Raw genomic sequence first — 22,488 nt, 5'->3', positions numbered from 1 at the left:
TTAGTCGGTGTCTATGGTCAGTCTGTAATCGAGATTCTAAGCACATCAGCAAGTCTGAACTCTGTTGTATTTAATCTTTTTGGCAGATGAATATAAAACTGTTTTGAGCACTTAATCCCGTCTTCGTTTTCCTGGGGAATCTTGTGAGAGGGACTGGGCCCACCTTCCTCACAAGATTCACCCATTTACTTTCTTGTCAAGTGTGTAAGTGTGCAGTAGTTTCTTTCTGGTACTCTGTTTGGATTTGATAGCATTACCTCTGGTATTCTTTGTTTTGCTAGTACTCTGTTTCATTAATCACTTGAGTTTGTTTCTCACCGGTGAATGAGAGTGCAGTGTGCGTTAGTAAATCTGATTACAGGGGCAGGTGTTGAACGTCCCCATCTGGAGGATAGGGTCCTGATCCTCTGCCAACAGAGCATCCATTATTTCACTTTCCAGATTCGTAGTTTTAATTAATTGCTTTCATCTTAACAAGTACTGTAATGACATAGCGTAAGAATTACATATACTACAGCTTTTCGATGCTTTTAGACTTTAAGTACATACAGTACGCAGTAGCCTTTGAAATAAAAAGACGTTCCCTGGCTGACAATTAATGTGGTACTTGAATGTTTAATTCATAAACAATTCAACTAGCCAACAAATTGTAATAACATACATGTTGATTGCACTAAAAGACACTTTCTACAAGCCAATATGAAGCATTATTGGAGTTATTTCCATGTTTAATATTAAATTGATACATGATATATTTTACTTCATTTTAAGTATCAAAGTGCCTTGCATCATAAATTTTAAGTTTGTACTTATTTTCTTAGTTTATGAAACTGGAAACCAAAATTGAATGTATATTTTACTAATAAAAGTTATAGCATATAGAAAATTTATTAAATTAGCGAAATAATTTTATCGGATCCATTTAAACTTTAAAAATTATTGATTATCCATAAATAAGATTAATACAAATCCATAAACTGAAATAGTGAATACATGTATCAATAAACTATCCATATGAAAATATATACAAATTACAAATATCACATGAACATCCATAAACTGAAATAACAAGGATCAATAAACTAAAATAATGTCCATGATGTACATCCACAAATTGTCTATGTATGAAAATATACAAAGTTTGTATCACACATGTGAATATGCCCTATGAAATGAGCCTAAAAATATACAAATTATCATACCCTAAGTACCACTATAACTCCATGTGAGTTTTGTCATGTAGTGTAAGTGTCCATAAGTTGGTACTGAAATATAACACATTCAAATTCAAACTAATTAGATAATTATTTGTACAAAATAAGAAATATGGAAATAAATTATATTGAACCACATTTTTAATTGTACATATACATACATGAATCTACTAACCTCAATCATTCCTAAATGCAAGTCTAATAGGATGGGGGTATGATCATGAATCTAGTTTTAGTGCTCCCCTATTTGTAGCTTGATAATTGGGGCCTGCATCGATGGACATGCATCATCAGTGCCTCTAAACTTAGCATCCCACTCATGTCTCTACATAACCATGGCATAAACGTCACTCTACATATGGGCCTATGTACACAATGGCAAGGACAAATTATAATTAGTCTACAAATTAATTAGCATATTTATGTAACTTAAAAAAGAAAATGTTGAAATATTAGGAATAATAAGTTTACCTCAATGGTTGGTCCATATGGTTGTAAATACTAACTCTCCTCTACTTTAGTGAGCATATAATGTGGAGGTGGAGGTGGAGGAAAATCCATCGAAATGTGCTCTCGTCGAGGATGCCCTGGTTGATCAACTATCACCTCATATGACCTCGTAATCTCATCCATGTAGTTGGGATGTGTCTACATGTTATCATGAACTTATTAATATAAATTATGCAATCTAATACAAACTAGAAATTTTAATATAAATAATTATACATAATTTGACAATAAGAGTCAAAAGTTCCGTAGAAATATGTACCTGGTCTATGTCACGTGGGTCATGTACCCTCCAAGTTTCACAAACAACATCATGATGTAGACATGCATGTGTCAAAAGATGATCAAAGGGTAAACTCACGAGAAATGCATCATCATATAAGGGCATTGGTGGGTCACGAGGCAATGGTGGTGGTCTCTGTATCTCTCCATGCAATGCAACATGCGCACTAGCCAATGACACCCGCATGTTGTCTGCAATAGTCTCCCATGTCTCACCACCGAGTTACGAAAACTCCTCTAGCTCTCCAAGTAATACCATGCTCCGAGACAGTAGTGGAAATAATATCAAAGGTGGTGGTACATGCCCATGGTCCTTATGAGCCCCCTCGCGCTCATAGGTATGTCCCCTACCAATACCATAAAAATGAGATCCAGTATTAGTGTAATTCAGCCTCATATGTAACACAAACTCAACATATAAATTCTCAGCAAAATAAAGTGTGACCTGGTCATGTTTGGGCAACTTTCCGCAAGCTCCAATGAATCTATCATACACAAAAGAGGTTGCGTAAATATTACTAAAATATCTCAATGGGATTGGAGCTTTATGTCTAGCAGGGTGATCCAGAGGAATGTCGAACAACTCCCCATGAACATCAATGTCCTTGGTGGCCTCTTTCACCACCTCCCAAGAATTTGGGCCTCTAACCTCATGCCTCCTGACACTATGTATGAACTATAATATGTGTCTATGTGGTCCCTACCTCCAGTATGTCTCAATCAACCTAGTCATGCTATCCAAAATTAAATACAATGCAAGCCGAGTCGGTGAATTGGATGGGATATTTTTTTATCTTTGTTGTGATCTATGTATGATGGGGCATAACATCATCTAATGTGATCTAAGTTGTAGCATCATCCCACGAAGGGATCGTTGTTGCACTATAAACCTCATCTTTGACTTGCTGAGGACCTGTAAATCATAAACATGATTTAACATATATATAATTAACAAACTAGAATAATAATATCATATACATTAAATTCAAACACATTAATTGAAGACAATTTAAAAATTAAAGAAAATTTCAAGACATAAACACATAAATTTTAAACATGATTTAAAAATGCAAGAGGTGTACCTAAAATGGGTGAAGACGGTCCACTGGATGTACAATCATGATCATCAATAGAGACATAAACACTGCCTTTTGACACTCTAACTGGCGTCAGAGGTAGGATCTACTAAGGGAACACGAACTCTTGGTGGGCTACATGATCTATCACGAGCCCAACCATGTATAACAAATCCTCTCACAGTACAATGGCCTCTAGTTGGGGCGCATATATGGGACGCCTCAACATATTATATATAATACATATAAACTAATCTAAGGAAAAAATGTTGACAAAAAAACCATTTCTAAACTCAAGCAAAATAATCTAGCCTGAAGTCCTAAACTTTAGAGTCCATTTTTTATAATTTATCAACCAAAGTACATTGAATTCCATGTAAACACAATCGAAAGAAGTGAACAAATCTACCCTCACACTTTTTTTCGTTTCTAAATAATGCATTTTATTCATAGCGCAACTATATGTAAAAAAATGATATAAACATATTTAAAAAACTAATAAAATTTCATGACAACCAAGTACTACAATAGACGTTAGATTCTTAATGTTTGACTTTGACACATGACATGTATTAAGTGCAAGCACATGAAGACAATGTTTCTTGTACAACACACTACATAATGAAAAAATATGGTACAAATTAGAAAATACTCTAAATGTTTTTATTCATTAAACCAAATGCACTTTTTATGATGGATTTAATTTATCTATCAATGATGCATTGTTGAAACATAAACTCTTATATATATATATATATATATATATATATAGATATATGCTATGTTAAATGTTATAGTTATATTATGATATAGTTATGCACAATGTACATGTTACACTATGTTATGTTATGTTACACGATATATATATATGTGTGTGTGTGTGTGTGTTTTATACATGTATGTTATGTCAAACAACTTTATGTTATAAATAGTTATATAATTATGTTATGAAATATATATATATATATATATATATATATATATATATATATATATATATATATATATATATATATAATCTTTTTAGATTTTTAACTTTAAATATTAATATTTTGTTTTTAATACTAGAATCATAATATATTTATTATTAAAAATTATTTAAAATATAAACTAATTTAAATTTAAAATAACAAAAAAATTAAAAGTTTAAACAAATTTAAAAAATAATAATAAATAAATTCGTATTTTATAAATAGAGATTCACTATGACAAACCATATTCATCATGTCAATCTCAAGTTCCTAATTTACTTATTTATTGGTTATAACTTTGTTGTTTTTTGTTTGGAGTTTTTTGGGGTATATTTTTGGTCAAATTCGCAAGAAATTTAAAATGCATTTAAAATAACAAAAAAAAATGAAAAATTATTTCACAAAATCCTAAAGAAAAACTTTAAAACCTAAAATAATTAGAAAAAAAAAATGTTTTTACCATTCAAAATTAGAAAATATGCATTTAGTACACAAAACATTACAAATAATAAAAAAAAAAATTAAAACCTAAATTATAGTTTTTTTGTGGTTTTGAACTGTTTTTTTATGGCTTTATAGGATAGTTTTGTGGTTTTGGTCCATGTTTTGAAGGTTTTTTTTTTGTTTTTTGTTTTTGTTTTGTTTTGTTTTGTTTTGTTTTTTTTGTTTTTTGGTTTTTTTTTGGTTTTCTTGGTTGGTTTTGTGATTTTCTAATATTTTTTGAAGGGTTTTTTTTTGTGGTTTTCATAGTTTTTGTATGGTTTCATGGTTTTTGTACATGGTTAATTTTTTTTTAATTAATTTGTTACATTTTGTAAAAAAAAAAAAAAGAGAAAAAGACAAAGAATAGAGTACCTACCTTCATTTGAGCCTATGCAATGTTGGCGAGATTGGTTTGAAGGCTCCATTGCTCGATCGAGCTCCAATAATCTCGGTCAAGCTACTATCAAACTCTCAATCGAGCTCCTGCGATCTATGCAAATGTCATGCATAGACCACGGGAGCCTTAACACTCGATCGAGCATTATAGCTTGATCAAGTTTTAGTTTTTAACCCTCGATCGAGCATTATAGCTTGATCAAGTTTTAGTTTTTAACCCTTGATCGAGCTTCTATTTTAGTGCCCAATGTGCTCGATCGATCACTCAAAAAATATTTTATCGAGCGCTTAAATAGCTCGATTGAGCCATTGTTGTTTCCACCCAAACACGCCTTCTTTCACTAAAAAGTGTAACCTAGCTCCATGCTTTCGCCCACATGTTAGTTTTCTATGTCTCTACTATGAATGAATTGTTGTGGTTATAGTTATCATGTATGCAGTTAGTGTTACAGTTGTGTGTTATCATGCATGATTTTGATATGTTGGTGTCATTATAGACATATTGTGCTAACTTGAATTGACTTATGCAGATGTGATAGCCTCCCCTAAGATATATTAAGGTATGATTTTGATTATGTCTTCTATTTTCTTTAGCTAACATGGTATGTTGCAGGACAATATAAGAGAAGAGATGAAGAGCAGAATAGTTGAGTACAGTTTAGATGACTCTCTGTACAGGCCATAAGAGACATTGGTAAGATGGGAGAGGTCAGTTGAGCAACAAGGAGAGGGATATTCTCTTGGTTTAGCTGATACATTGAGAAGTTTGAAGGAAAAAATTGTGAGTTGCAGGGAAGATAATGAGCAGTTAATTGAGGCACAGGAAAGACTTTCTAGATATCAAGAAAAGCAAGCCGAGGTTAATGCAACTATTCTCTAGAGCCTTTCATATTTGCAGAAGCAAGGACAGTTGAGGATTAGTGATGGACAGGAAGAAATGACTAATGGTACAGATGGAAGTAGGTCTCAGAGAAGTGTACAAGTTGGACAAGTATGATATAATGAAGAGTGGAAAATTCTTAGATACACCTAAGAGGAGGGCTAGCGCTCGTGGATTTTATTCTAGTTCTTCCTCCGATAGATATCATTGTCATTATCGCCAACATCCCTATAGTAGCAGTGAGAGGGGGTACTTTCCAAATAAGTTGAGGAAAGCCAAGCCTCTTACTTTTGATGGGGAAGTGAAGAAATCGGAAGATGTGGAAGCATGGCTACTTGGAATGAAGAATTTTTTTAGACCATGATTACTCTGAAAACATGAATACCAAAGGTTCATTAGTAGACTGCCAATAACATTTAAAGAGTAGATTGAGTTTGATGAACCTCAGTCATTGAAGAAATCCATCAGTAAGTTGAATAATTTTTATGAGAAGTCAAAGCGCAAGCCTAATTTCAAGCATGAATGGAAGGGCTCAAGAAGCAGGGAATATCTCAAGATTTAGGTGAGAAGGAAAATGTGGCTCCACGTAAGAAGTTCAATGCAGTTGAGAAAGGACATGGGTCTCAACCTATAGAGCAGTACAATAAAGTCAATGGCAAAGAACCATTTCGGTGTTGACCTTGTGGTATAGATCATCGCAGGAAGGATTTCCCTTTGTATCAAAATGGTGTAATGGAAGCATAATAGGCATTAGATTTACAGTGCTAAGGAGGCACAAATAGTTGGGGATGTAGGTTAGAGAATCCCCTGGATTTTTGCAGCAGTGGATAACATGCATGAAGATCATCACGCATCCATTATTGATATGGAAGGTGGAACCAAAGGGAGAGTTCTAAGCAGAGCCTCAATGCATCCTACTATAAAATAAGCTCATGCTTCGGGACCAAGCAATAAAGCAAGTTAAAGTGTGTTGAAGTACTATGGCCTGAGGAAGCTACATGAAATATGATTAATCAGATGCAGGCATAATAGTCGATTTCCACTTATTGTTGAATTCATAAAGGGAATTGGAATCCCTTGAGAGATGATATGTACAAGTGTTTATTTACAGGACAACATGTTGGGTATATCAGGGCAAGGTAACTAGTATATTGTTGCACTAACAGGTATGTGTTTATGGCAAGATAATGCAGGAAATTACATGACAAAAGAGACTTCCATAGATCTTGAAGAAGGATCAGGTTGATAATTCACTCATGAACCCTTGGAAGCACTGAGAAACCATGGGGGTTAGGTCGTGGTGTCTGTTGCTAGTTTTGTGCTTTCAGTGTTTTGTGATTTCATTGTGCTTGATTTGAAGTTTTGACTGTGACTGGTAGATGGTCATGCCACTTTGTTTGTGGTTGCTTGGATTTTTATGTTTTCTATATATTTTCTTCTTGTCCTTGCTTCTTATGTTTTAAGGGTCTTGGGAATTGGTTGGGGAAAGATGAAAGCTAATGGAGCTCGGGGAGAGTTGAATGAAACCTAATATGTAATATAAGACCCAAATGAAGCCTGATGCATGAATAAAGGGCACCTAAAGGCAAGAATATGACAGTGAGTTGGGTTAGTTGGGTCCATTGGCATAAATGGACAGTGGCACAACAATCATGAGAAAGGTAATCAGGAAAGGGAAAATAAATGGATTTGAGGTACCATATGCCTTGACTATGTTGATAATTGTTGTTATCAATGTTGTGCATGCTTTGCATGGATAAGGAAGTTATCTTAACCTTGACCTTATGAACACCAGTAATTATGTTGTGATCATGATTATATGTGTGTGTGTGTGTGTGTGTCATTGCTTGACAAGTTCATCAAGGATCATTCTTTTGGAAGAATGATTGTTTTATGCAAGTGAATGGCACGAAAAGGATTCTAATTTATGACGAATCAAGTGGGAAGGGTAGCCATGAAAGGTCTATGAGGTTATTATCATATGGATACTATTTTGATATTATGTGCTTATAACTGTGTCATGTTTATGTTATGGACAGGAAACATTGAAGGATACTTCAGAGGAATGAAATCAGGGTGAACTGTGGCATGTTGGGACAAGCATGGATAGTGGAAAGAACCAAAGACCTAGGATTTGGGTTGTGGATGCATGCAGTAAGGTGTGGGAAAGACACTAGAGGCAAGGTTTCCTGGTAGATATGGTGTGGTCACTGGATATGCAATACTACTATTGTGTATATTTTATACATGTTGTGTTGTGTACATGTGGTATTGTGTCATAAGTATTGTGTAGTCGTTGTATCGTGATGTGTATTTGTTATGTTGTATTATGTGTATGTATATGTTTTGTGTGGTACATTGTGTGTGGGTGTATGTGTTGTGATGTACATTATGTGTATGTGTACGTGTTGGAGATTGGTTCTTAGGATCCCTAGAGGTTGTGTGCTAAAGCCCTGTAATAGCTTGGGTTCCCTAGAGGTTTTGGATAGGAACCTTGTAATAGCTTGGGTTCCCTGGAGGCTGTGGGTTGAGATATTAGTCCTAGGAGCCCTGGACAGCTTAGGATGAGACCAATATTGATTTGTTGATATTGAGGGTAGAAGTGGTATAGTCTCTAGACGCCCTTGTTGCTGATACTACATATGGAATAGAAGGCATTGGGTCCTTGTCAAGTTTGCCAACTAATCTAGCATGTGTACATGGTCAAATAGAAGAGAAGACACTAGGTGCTTGTTGGGTTTGGAAACCGATCCGGTGTGTGTATGGAAAGGACAAAGAACAAAGGCAGAAGCAAAGAAAAACTTAAAGATAAGTATCAATATTTTATTTTAGTTTTAATTTGCACATCATCTATGATTCTAATTCATGATGGCTGAGTTTTGAACTAACCGAAAGTGATATGTTTATATATGATGACTTGATCAAAGAGCTAATTTGACTTGTTGTGATAGGAAGTAAACAAAGATGCATATGTCACCTCATTGATGAGTTACTAATGAGGTATGATTTGAATTTATTACAGTTCCTTTTGAGTCTAATGGAAATTATGTGCCCGGTACAGAAAAGCATGGAAATGCCTAGTTTGGGTGGTTGGAACTGAGTGCAAGAGTGTTAGCAACAATAGTAAAAGGAATTTTAACATGCAACATTTTGTTGGTAAAGAATCCATGAGCAAGGGCATTGTGGGATACTAGTACCCAATAGTGTCCATTGATTGCCATGAGCATGCTATGACCGGTATGACGGTTTTGAGGCAGGGATATGCCTTAGTTTTTGGACCTTCAGATGTGAGGAAACCTTGCCAAGGGATGGATCCCCCGAGAATGGATGCTGAGAAAATTGGAAGGTGAGTGATTGCATGGAAGGGGGTGACCGAATTTCTGAAGGGACTGGTAAGTAGAGAAGGGAAGGTCGGGGAATAAATTTGTTTTGGTCATTAGAATTTCCAGATGGAATCATAAGCACATTGGGAGTGTGCCTGAAAACAATAAGTTGGAAATTGTTCACTGAGAGAACAAGTAGCGCAAGGATTGTAGCACTAGACATTGGATGTTATTATCAGCCTATTTTTCTCCCTAGGGTTAGTCCTCTTGAGTGACTATGTTGTTGACCTTTTGCCCTGGATTTGACTACTCTTTTTCTTAGTCTTTCTCTACAACTGCACGCACAAGGGCTTATGAGTGTGGTTGGAACCTTCCAACTGTACGCAGGAAACTCCCTCTGTGCGATTATGAACAAAATTTCATAGTTTGGCCTGTGCAATTGGGAGACTTATTCTAGATACTCGTGACTCTAGAATAAATCTCCTAATTGCACAAACCAAACTATGAAATTTTGGTCATAACCACACAAAAGGAGTGTCCTACGTGTGGTTGGAAGGTTCCAACCACACTCATAATTCGTTGTGTATGCATTTGGAGAGAAATATTAGGAAAAAGAATAGTCAAATCCAGGTAAAAAGGTAAACAACATAGTGACTCAAGAGGACTAACCCTAGGAAGAAAAATAGGTTGATAACATATGCTAAATTTGATTTTTATAGTGGATTGTGGACCTCCTGGGAAGGAAGTGAATCCCTAATACTACTTTGAGGGTGGAGGTGTGAGCCTTTGGATTCCCCTATTGCTGATGTGGGCATTGTATCCTTTTATTTGTTGATTAAAGCAAATGTGCATATGCATATATGTGCATATGCATATATCTGTATATTATTGTAAATATTGTATCGATCTATGTTCATAAAGCTCCATAAATAGTATGTTTCTTTGTTGGTTGAAGAAAATGAGCATAAGCATATATGTTCTTTCATTGTAATAGCATATCGAGTTGTGTTTATAAAGTTACATAAGCAGTATGGTTTTCATTTTTTCAGTGGTTTTTTATTGTAAAAATTGCACCAAGTTGTGTTATAAAGCTTCATGGGCGATATGTTTTTCTGCTCATAAGTGTCATCAAACATTGAGGACAGTATTCTCCCAAGAAGGAGGGGTTTTTAATAGCCCCTGGTTGATTTTCCATGTAAGTACATTAAACCAAGATCATGGGACACATATTCCAAGCTTAATGGTGGGTAAACATTATAGTGGAAATCATGTGTGGTTTAATAATGGCTATGGAAATCAGCAAAGGCATTAGCAAAGGCAAAGAGGCAATAAATGACATTTAATTAAGGAAATAAATGAAAATAGGAGAAAATGGAGATGAAGAGACACAAATATGCATGCAAGGGAAATTTGAGAGAAATTAAAGGAAAATGAATGAAAAAGGAAAAGGCAAGGATGAGACATGAGACATCAATGATAAAAAGGCACTTGAGAATTAGTTGACAACTTTTGCTTAGCTTTAGATCAGTATCAAAAATCGAACTCTAAGAGGATAAGAAGCACTTGGACAAGTAAGTGAGGAAAACAAGGGTGTGTAAGAGGAAGTTTGGACGACAATAGGTAAGGACAAATATTGGTCGTGGATTGTAGGTAACACTGCGCATGTGAGATTTAGTGTGCTGGGATTTGAATGCATGGTGCATTCATTGGTATACTTTTTATGTTTGTTGTCATTAGCAAGGGATTTGCCTGGATTGACAGTGGTTTCATCATTTCCTTTCCATTTACTGGATAGCCACGAGGTTGTGGGTTCCTTGTTTGGTTTAAGCTTTGGATGGCCAATAGACTTGGATCCTGGTTGAGGTGGTCTCGGAAAAATTCCCAAGGTTCAAGGGTTAGAGATGGGCTTTCCCTTGGAACTCTGGACGGATGGGTGGAGGCAGGAAAATTCCTCTAGAGCTGGGAAGGAAGTTAGAGTCATCCAATATTGTTTTGATGTTAGTTATTTCTGGACCGATTTAGGTGAAATCACTTTGGTTGAGGGTTGAGGTGGTTCGGCCTCTAGAAGACCTGGTTGGTTCTATTTTGGTTTAACCCATATGATACCACATTCACGTTTGGAATATTACACAGGGTTGATTGGTTGAAAGAGAGAATTGGTTCAACTCAATCTATGTTCGGGTGGTATGTGGAAGTCCCTAACTCGGTTGGCTTTGTATATGATTAATATGAGTTAATTTTTATTGTGATTGATGAGCACATTACTAGTTATTATGTTGGTATTATGGCTAATTTTTCATGGATTCTATTATGGTTATATGTTGATTATATGATGTGCTCTTGTTATGGATCTTGTTCATGATTTGGTAAGTGGTTGAATGGTTGATGAATGCATAGCTTAACAAGTGTTGTTGCAGCTACCTTGACAGGGAATTAATCCTTCTTGATGATTCTTAGATGAAGTTCAGAAGCTTATGATCATATATGCATTCATGACTTGTAGTTTCTATGTTTATCATATGCTTGATGAAATGTCAATCATGTATTAGGCATGTTTTGGGCAAGTTCTAGCCCTAGTATTAAATGTTTATACTTTTCATCATATTAAACTTGGTTCTAGAAAGTTTTGGGAAATTCTGGGCAATTTTCTGGAGGCTATCCTAAAAAAATGGTGTAGATCTAGCCACTGCATGCACAGAACTGGGAGACCTTGGTCATAACTACATGCAGTCTTGAGAAATCTAGGGAAGTGGCGAGTAGGTGATTTCTCTTACTTGATAACTTCTTGTGAAGACTTTTTACTTTTCTTAATTAGGTTCTTCTTTTTCTTGATTAATACTACTCGTTCTTCATCAGAAAACTACCAAAAACATAAATAACAATGAGACAAAGGACACAATATATAAGTGATCATCCAGGGCCAAAACCTCTCCAATCTTGAGAGGAAAACCCATAGAATTATTCTTCTTGTAGAATCTTCAATTGATGAATTCCAAGACCAAGACCCTTGACCTAAGAACCTCTCCAAGACCAAGTCATAAGGCTTCCTTGAACAACTCTTCTTCTTCTTCAAATCAATGCTAATCGAACTGACTTCTTCACCTTTGATTTCGACTTCTTTGGAATTTTGGCTTCTTTTTATAGACCTATAATTTTCAGCCTACCTGCAACTGTCAAGATGTCACAAGTGTGAGCTTGATTGAGCATATTTATGTGGCTTTTCTCCTTTGTTATGCCCTCACACTTCTCCTTATGACTTCAACTAGTAATGATTTTGTTTTCTTGACCTTTATCTTGGCTCCTTAAAAGACTGATGTAACCCTACTATAGAAACTCGAGCTGCAATCACATGTGCGAGTAGAGGGACCCAAAAAAATGTTAAAAACCTTCTATCTTCTTCTCCTTCTCTTCGTTGGATGAGAGGCTTCCTTCATTCCTTTATTCACACTTCTTTCTTCCTTTTGTATGCTTGAATGATGCATTTTCAAGTGAGGTTGAGTCCTCCTTTATATAGTCATCTTGTCCATCTATTTGAGCCGACTTGTCATCATTTTTAGGCCAACATCTCATTCTAGATAGGTCTATAGCTCCTTTTGAAGGCCAACTTGTTGTGCACTTGTGACTAGGTCTAGGAGGGCATTTTGTACTCTTATAATGACTCAAATAAATTCATTTTAAAATATGTAACATGTGCAAGAAGGGTCTTACATACATGACAATGACTCATAATCCCTAGAATATCTCAATGGTATCTTTGACCTATAAAATAAATTCCTCTTGAGCATGAAACCCATGCCTCAAGAAAATAAAAACAAATTTATTTTTCTTATTGCATCAAATACATAAAATCATGATTACATATGTCATTATGAAGAGAGAACCTAGTTTCATATTTCAACACTCCTTCTTAATTAGGGAGGTATTCATAATCCATACACGGAACTTGGACATTCTCAATCTCAAGAATTCTCATAAGAAGAGTATAATTAGTAACTTATTTGTTTAGCATCATATCATCCAACATTGCCACATTTCAGGGCCTTGACTAATAACTCTATATCTCCACAAGATCAGAGCACACCACTGGTGAGACCAATGATTAATGGACACCATCATCCTTGTCTTTCTTGGAATGTACCCCGCCTAGGTTCTCTCAGAGTATGTTCCACCAGGACTATTCTTATCTTGGATTCCCATTCCTCAAATAATATCATTCCTATGCGACTACTCTTATCTTGGATTCCCTACCACATCCTCAAAGAGTATCAAATGCCAGATGTTTACCCAGTCCTCCATTCTTTCTTCCCAAGTGAATACAAGAATGATGTGTCTATCTCTCCCTCTTAGTTAGGGATGATATACCCAATTATATGAAGGAATGTACCCATTCATATAAAAGGAATGTACCCAAGCTCCCTCCTAATTAGGGACTTGTCCAAGATCCCTCTTAACCAGGGACTTACTTCCAACTCTCTAGGTGTAGATTTATGGGACAATCAGCTGCTTGTAGGGCTCCCTCTATCCATGTCATGAATTTCATCTCCTTTGTTATAGATCCTTCATCTTTGGGACATCTTTGTAGGGCACAAACCATCCATCACTTTTATTTATGAATCATACCATCAATGTCGTCCTTTCTTTCACCAAAAAGTGATCCACTAGTCCCTATATGGCCTTCCTTCATACCTTTCTATCTTCTTCACATCATGCTTCTTTCAAGATCTTTTATCCTACCACATGAGTATTAGTTGTAGATGAAATATACAACTCTTACTTCAATATCCCCCCATTATCCCATCTAGATATTGGTAAAAAATCATAAATGAACATCAAATCAAAAATTACCTTTTGTGATAGCCTTTCATCATGACATTTTCTTTTTGCAACATCAACATCATGCATTCATATTGACACATCTCCAAGATATTCATTTGTCAAGGGTATTTTTCTTTCCATACTTTGTCAAGGTATTCATATATTTCCCATGGAGATATCATAGTCAATTCTTCTAGTTTTAGGATGTTGATTTCCTTCTCCATTGTTGCATTTTTACAATATTTTCCTTTCTATTTTGTTTCACATATTATTTCCCAAGAACTCCCAATCATAGTTTGTTAGGTCCCTATACTACTAATGTAACCCCTTATTGTTATTAGTACAACCCCCTTATTATATTTTTGTGCCCATGTAGTCCCCATATCGTTATTAGTGTGCCCCATAGAAGCCCACTAATGTTATTATTGTGCCCTTACATTATTATTTTTATGTCGGACCTGATTATATTATGACCCCTTAGACTCCTATATATAGAAAGGATGTCTTGTCATTTGTATCATCTAAGAATTGCTCATTTTTGTAATGTAAAGGAGGTTTCCCCCTGGAAGAGGTTGAATTTTAAGGCATTTATCTCTCTTTTCTATCTTTTTGTGAGTTGGTTTCATAACATTTGGTATCGAGCTTTGGATTCTATGGTTTCGCTGCTCCAAACAGGTCATCATGGCATTTTCACTATAAATGTTTTTCTACGACGTCTCAGAAGCTAAAAAAAACCATTTGAGAAGAAATCATGTTGAACCGTGCATCCAAATTTCAGATCTTGTCTCGCTATATGTTTGGAGATATGATCTGAGGAAGTTAGGGTTTTTGCAGCTCTAGAATTTCATCTAAAATAGGTCATCGTGGTATTTTAGTTATAACCCTTTCCCTACAAAGTTTCTGAAGCTAAAGAAAAAACCCATTTGAGAAGAAATCAGTTTGAATCTCGAGACCAAATTTTAGATCTTGTCTCGCTATATTTTTAGATATATGATTTGAGGAAGTTAGGGTTTTTGCAGATTCCTGAATTACATCGTAAACAGGTAACCTTGGGAAAATCGTCCTAAATCTCTCTCTGAGAATTAGATTGAAATTTCATAAGAAGTTACAGAAATAGGATGGATTTTATTTGGTTTAGGTATAATTTCCAGAACCTAAGGTTGAAACAGTGACACGTGGCACATTGTACAAGTTCACTCTACTAAACTAGTCTATAATTAGCTCATCGTGAGAGATTGGGAATAAATCTTTCTTCGGGAATCCAATTGCAATTAGACTTGTGGAGTTAGAAAGAGGAATTAGAGGGATACTACAGGCCAAAATTTCTAAACTTGAAGATCCTAAATTACAGAGTTACAGTCGTTTCAAGATCGAGCTGCTAAAATCAAGAAAAAGTGAGATGAGGAAGTTTGATGGCAAGGATCAGGTAAATTGGATACTATAGATGGAGAAATATTTTGATCTACATGGTGTACCACTGTTACAAAATGTACGTATTTCATCTAATTATTTATAACCGAATCAATTTTTATGGTATAAAGGGCTTTGTTCGCGTAAACCACTTGTTACGTGGTCAATTTTCACGGAGGAAATGCTAGCACATTATGAGGATACAAAGAGAAACACCTTCTTTAGCCAATTGATAAATCTCAAACAAAAGGTTTCACTGGCAAAGTACATTGAGGACTTTCAAAAATTGAATATAAGGGTAAATGATATTCTAGAGAAGCAAAGGATTGATGTCTTCATAGGGACTTTAAAGGATAACATTCAACATGAGGTTCATCTTTGGGAACCTGATTCATTGGAGAAGGCATTTAGGTTGGCAAGAAAAATTGAAAGCAAAATTATGGAAACAAGGAAGCCCACCACTCACAACTATAAATATGGAAGCTTTTTTTTCTCCTATCCTTCCACAACCTACAAGGTTTATACCACAACAATTTGAAGAAAAAAAGAGAAAAAATTTATTTGTTACAATTGTGATAACAAATACATTAAAGGTGATAAGTGTGTTGAGAATAAATTATTTTACATAGATTATGAAGAGGGGGAAGAAAAGGATCAAGAAACATCAAAAGAAGAGGATATACACAAGGAACCAACCTCAGAGAAAGAAGGGTGAGACCTCAATCTGTGCTCCAGGGGTTGTTGCCGAAAGGGCCAATAGCTGCGGGATTTTTTTGGCTAATAACTCTTCTGAAACTAGGTCAAGGCCCAATAAGCCAACAATAACCACTAAAGCCATCCAAGAATGAGAAATACTTCTTTCCTGCTAATGTATATAACACTTGATCTATAAAGGGAAAAGGAAAATGATCTTTGAGGGTTGCTTTATTCAATTCTCAGTAATCAATGCACACACTCCATTTACCATTCTTTTTAGACACAATTACCAAAGGAGAACCCCATTGGCTATCTGAAATTGGGTAAATGAAGTTTACATTCAGTAATTTTTGGAGCTCTTCTTTTACAATCTCCCTAAGATTTGGATTCATCCTTCTCTGAGGTTATTTGATTGGACTACTATTTTCCTCAATATACATATGATGGATACAAGTCTTAGGATCAATGCCTTTCATGTCGGTGTATTCCCATGCAAATGCAGCAGAATGTTTTTGTAATGTTTTGGTTAGCTCTTCTTGTTGTAGTTTCTCCAAGGTTTTGCTTATGTTCAATGTCCTACCTAGAAAATTTTCAATTGTAGAGCTACCAAACTCTTCCATAGAATAAAGATACATCTACCTAGATGACAAGTATTCAACATTAGATTTTTCTTGAAATTGTGCATGATCATATTCTGAAGATGTTTCAAAATTTTCCGATGTATTCAAAATTTGACTATCTTCACTAATTTCTGACATAGTAAAGAGAGTTTTAATATCATCTTCATCATCAATCCATTCCTTGTCATCTATTTCCGTGATTGCTTTTTCTCGAGGATACAGAGTAAATTTCTTTGTTGAATTACCATCAGAAATATACATGTCACTAGATCTACAACTAATAAAAGCATCAGCTGTGGCCAGCCAAGGTCTTCCTAATATGAGTGGGTGTCCTCCTAGATTATTCTTGGGAGTTAAGATCATGAATCAACAAGATATTCCCAAGAATCTAAGGATACTGAAATGTCTTCTAGTACACCATCTGGTTTGATTACTAATCTATCGGCAAGTTGCAGTAAGGTAGGTGTGTAAAAAATATTGGGAAGTTTAAGCTGCTCCATAGTTTGTCTACTCATGATGTTAATTATTGCCCCTAAGTCAATCAATGTATTTGGAATTTCAATTCCATTTATATGTGTCTTGACAATTGATTCCCTAGATCCACATATTTTTGTATGGCAATTTTTCCCATCATTTTGTCCGCTATTTTTCTTAGCAGGTGAATTCTTTTTATTTCTTTTGCTTTTCTCCCTGGTCTTTTTATGCTCAACTCCTTTATTGTCTCGGCTAGAATTGGAATTTCTCTAATGGCTTGTAGCAAAGGAATTTTGATACAGACATTCTTCAATTCATCTAGAAAATCATAATTGGGCAACAATATCTGTTTTTCTACCCCTCTATCAATTTGTAGTCTCTCAGGAAAAGGAGGTGTAGAAGTAGATGCTGGTTGCTCAATGATAGGAGTTGTCTTCATTGGTTCTTTTTGTTTTTCTTTTTCAATGTTTTGGTTTTGGAGAGATGTTTCCTCAAAACTTTTATTGACTAAAGAATCTTCCTCAAAAATGTCTTGTTCTTGAATAACTACATAAGGTCTTTCCTTTTCTAATATCCTACTAGATCTTAGTTGAACATCATTAAGATCTAGAGGAGTAATCATGTAAGTTGGAAATTGTTGTCCTTCTAACATGTAAGCATTCTAAGGGTTTTTATTGTTGGGGTTTGGTAATGGTTGGGTAGGTAGCTTGGGTAGGTAGCTGATTTGGTTTCTGCTAAAATGGCAGCAAGAGTTGAGGATTTTGGCTTTGTTGTGGAGGTTGTTGTGGAAATTGCAATTAAAGTTGAGGATTCTGATTTTGAAGTTGTGGTTGTTGATTATGTGGGGGAGGATAATTCTGATAGGATGGAGGATATTGATAATATTGAGAAAATCTCTCATAAGGATTTTGTGCCCCTTGTGCCCATGGTTGAGATTGATACTGAGATTGAGGTTGAGGCCAAGGTTGCTACCAAGGATTCCAGTTTGGTGGGGGCTGAAGATACATTTGATTGTTAAATCCCTAATTTTGTGGCCCCTGCCAAGGTCTTCTTGCAACAAAACAAAGAGATTCTGCAGAATTTGGGACTATTTCCTCTTGAAAGATAGCCTTAAGACCTGGGATTGAAGGACAACCATTGGTTTCATGGCTTTCTGAACAGATCATACAATTTTCTACAATTTTTTCATCTAAAGGACATTCCCTTAGAGCATGTTTCTTTTTGCATTTTGGACAAAAAATGGCTAAAGCATCAACATCTGTTTTCTGCTTGTTTTGAATTTTAAGGGTGTCTAGTTGCTCACTAAGGCTCCCTAGAATGTTAGTTTTAAACTCATCAAGCATATTGTCGATTCCTACGTTGCTTACAGATCCAGTTGCAGATTTGTTTTCTCTAACAAGAGAAGGATCTCTCGGCCCTTTCCCTGTTTTAGATTTCCCTCTTGAGAGATGAACACACAGTTCTCCTATATCACTCAATGGAAGTTGAGAGATATCTCCCTTCCCCATCATGTTAAGGATATCTATCCACTCATCTCTAATGGCTTTTAATAAAAGAGATTTCAGAGTTTCTTCATCTAAATTTTTCATCTTTGCTCTTTTCAAATTATAGTTGAATCTCTCAATAAAATCTTCTAATTTTTCATCGTCTTTTTGCATCATTTTGAACACCTCATCTTTATGATTGGTAGGCATTCAATAATTCAAGTACCTATCCAAAAATGCCTTTTTCATGTCATTTCATGTTCTAATGGATTGAGTGACTAACCCATGAACCATTCCAAAGCAGCTCCTTTTAGTGTTGAAGGAAACAATTTAAGTTTTTGAGAGTCTTCTAGATAGTCATAAGTTCTGCACAAGACTTCAAACTCAAACAAAAATGTTTTAGGGTCCTCACTTCTCAACCCATAGAAGTTTGGGAGGATAGATGGTGAGATATTTTTCATTGTGGTATGTGTTTCCTCATCCACTATAGGGAATCCAAAAGAGTTATCTATTTCCCTATTTCCTCTGCCTCCTCCATTATTACCTCTACCTCCTCCATTATCTCCTCTACCTCTCCCTCTACCCCTCCTCCAAACAGTGAGAATTCTCCATCTTGTTCCTCTTCTGCCATTATAGTTTCTTCAGTGTCAGTATATGGTTCAACCTGCAAGGTTATTCCCTCCTCCTCTGGTTCTTCTATTAATGGACTATGGGAGAGAGGTTCTACTTCTTCTTCTCCACCAGGTACTCCTAATTCTTCAACTATAATGGGCTCTCCTATGGAGGTAAGAAAAACTACTCTTGCTATTGGAGATTCGAAATTTTTCTCCCCTAGGACAGTCTTGGTAGAAGAAGTAGGAGATTCTTCTTATTGGATTTTTGCCCTTGGAATTTCAAGAGTCCTATGGCTGGGAGTATGAGTTTGGGATGGAGGTGTGTCTTTTCTTACTCTCGATGGAGTAGGTGGTGTTGTAAGAATCAAACTTCTACCCCTAGCTATAAATCTACCCCTAGAGTCTCTTTCTCTATGCATGTCATTTTTTTTTTTGAATGTAAGAGATAAGGCTACCTAGTTACACTTCCCTGGCAACAGTGCCAAAATGTTTGGTCAATTTAGTGTCCTACATTGCTCTACATGAATTATCAATTCGGGTATCGTAAACTGATGAAGTGTAGAGCACTGTTTGTGCTAGATGACCCTTCTTACTTCATTGTTTTTGTGTTTTATGTTGTTTTGGGGGTTTTTGGTCCTCTAATCCCTAATGATTTACAATATAACTAACAAAAATCTTAAATCTAACTTCTGTAAAGAATGCTAAGAACCTAAATAAATGAGAATTAAAAGGGCTTAATTAAGATTTGGAAGCAAAGTTTAATCAAGAAATGAAAACAGAGTTTCTATTTCTGCCCTTATCATTATTTCCAAATCATGAACTAAAAACTAAAAACTAAAATTGCAATTATTGTCTAATGAATTACAGAAACAAAACTAAATGAAATACTTAAAACTGAAAGTGAAATTGCAACTAAAAAAAACTAAATGAAGTACTTAGTTACTCTGCCTCTCAATTTTGAGAGAAAAACCTCCTTGTGATGACATTTTGAGGAATTTTGTTCTTCATTATTTTAAGAGAAAATAAATGCAAAAATGCAGAAAAGACTCATTGTATGAATGAAGTATTCAACCACTTAGTTTAATATGAGTTATCAACTAGAAGGGCTCTTCAGAAACATTCATTAACACCATGAGTTAATAAACAAGTAATAAAATGGCAAGAACATTAAATGCACTGATCAGTCTTATTGAAAACTTAAAGACTAGTGAAACAGTAAATGAAACAAACTACATTACACTACTGAATTTCAACTTCAAAAAAAAGTTACTCTACACTGAAAGAAGTTATTCTGCATTAATAAAAAAATGATAAGGATTGCATTATAAACAAGGTTAGTATGGAAATGATTATGAACACTGTGAGAGGAAATTTTGAATTTACAATTTAGTTAGAAAAGACAAAACAAAATGAAATAAAATGGCCCTCTGCAACTGATCAGGTTATGCATGCTTAATCAATCTCCAAGAAACTCTTTCATATATCCATAAAACATGTGGTCTTCATATTAAAACAGGGAAATGAGTTTTTCAAAATTTATAAAACAGTAAGTCTGAGCTTAATACATGAGGAAATTCGAACTCCTTCTGAGTTTTTTACACAGGTATTTATAAGAAAATTATGCAATTGTTTGTGGAGAAAAATAAGATACAACCAAAAACACGTAGAAGATAGGCACACGGAATTTTCTTCCTCGGCTGCTGGAGACATAAATCCAAGATGATGGCTGTTGGATTCAGTTTCACATATGGCTGTTGGAGTCCGTGGGTTCAGGAAGTTGTTTCGGATAACGCTTCCCATCACTGTGAAACGTGTTGATTATCCACAAAATAGAGTCTTGTTGCCTTCGATCTCTATGTTTGACTTCTCCATTGACCGAAGTCTTGTACCATATTCCTTGTCGACTTGGGCTAGGTGAATAGGACACGGTCCATGTCACGATGATTTCCAAGCTTCCCATGTAGTTAGTTTCTCCTCCTAACACCTGGAACCTATTAAAGCATGGAAGTAGCTGCGGAACAGCCGATTAGATGCAAAATAGGCTGCATTCCGTAGCTAAAAGACAAAAATTTATTCAAATAGCAGAACATAAAAGCATAACATGTAGATCACTAAACGTCCTCCCTAAGGCAATGTATACTGGTCATTGATGATAGGAATGCATTTCTTCATGGAAAAGCAAAGAAAAAGGGATGAGAAGAGTTGCTAGGGAAAGAGCAGTTTTGAGGCTCAACATACCCCCACTGCAAAACCGTTGCATGTCCCCATGCAATCAAAATTGTGAACTTTCTCCTCCTATTGCATTTGTTCTGACACTTCTGCCAACACATCCAACTTCCTCTTCTTGCTTTTCTTTGCACTAACTGTCATCCTTGGCTTCCTCATAAGAAATCTGTATTTGAGGTTAATGAGTGTTCTGCTCAGCTTCTTATTTTTCCTTTTCAGCTTCCTGTTCTTTTTGTACCATAATCCCAAGTGTAGCATTGTGTTGTCATGAATAGCTCTATCTAGCTTATTCTGTTCCCTCAAGGTTTTGTTTTCTTTTTGGATGTTCCTGTTCAAAATTTCTAGCTCAAATATCTCTTGTTTGCGAGAGCTAATTAGAGTTTCTTGTGGGGTGTCAGGCTGCTCTAGATTAGCTGAAGTTCCTGGATCTATCGAGGTATTCTTTTTCTCTAATGACTCTATGTAGTCATAGATTTATTGTTGTATTGGATCTATGCCAGGAGAAGCTCTACTTGGGCTGCCTTCAAAATTATGTGGAGGAGAGTTCTGTGGACTTTGTTCAGATGGAATACTGTCAGGGGACTGAACTGGGGTTTCTTCCTCTAAGTTTATAAACTGGGCCTCTTTTGATTTCACCTTCTTCACCTTACCTCAGAGTCTAGAGCTCCTCCTCAAGTTTTGGAAGCTTATGGTTTCTTCTTTTGTGTCCTTTTTCCTCTTTCCTTTCTCTTTATTTTTCTTGATTTTCTCCTTGATCTTGGTTAGTCTTTCAGAGAGCGGCTATTCATCTTCTTGAGGTGATGAAGGTTTAGCAGTGTCCTTATTGATTCCTTCAACCCTTTCTTTCATTTTTCTCTTCTTTTTGGTTTGCTCCCTAACCTCTGGTTTAAGAGCTATCTTTGCATCATCTTTTTGTGAGGAGCTTTTAATGCTGATATTTCTTCTTCTACTTCATTTAACATGACTTCCCTCAGATAAATCTGGAGCATCTTGGAAGAAATTCTTACCAAGAAGTCT

Source organism: Pinus tabuliformis, chromosome 3_2 (genome assembly GCF_031772625.1).
Source record: "Pinus tabuliformis cultivar Carrire ecotype Pingquan chromosome 3_2, CPIR1, whole genome shotgun sequence".
Taxonomy (NCBI): Eukaryota; Viridiplantae; Streptophyta; class Pinopsida; order Pinales; family Pinaceae; genus Pinus; species Pinus tabuliformis.
This window is presented reverse-complemented; position numbering follows the sequence as displayed.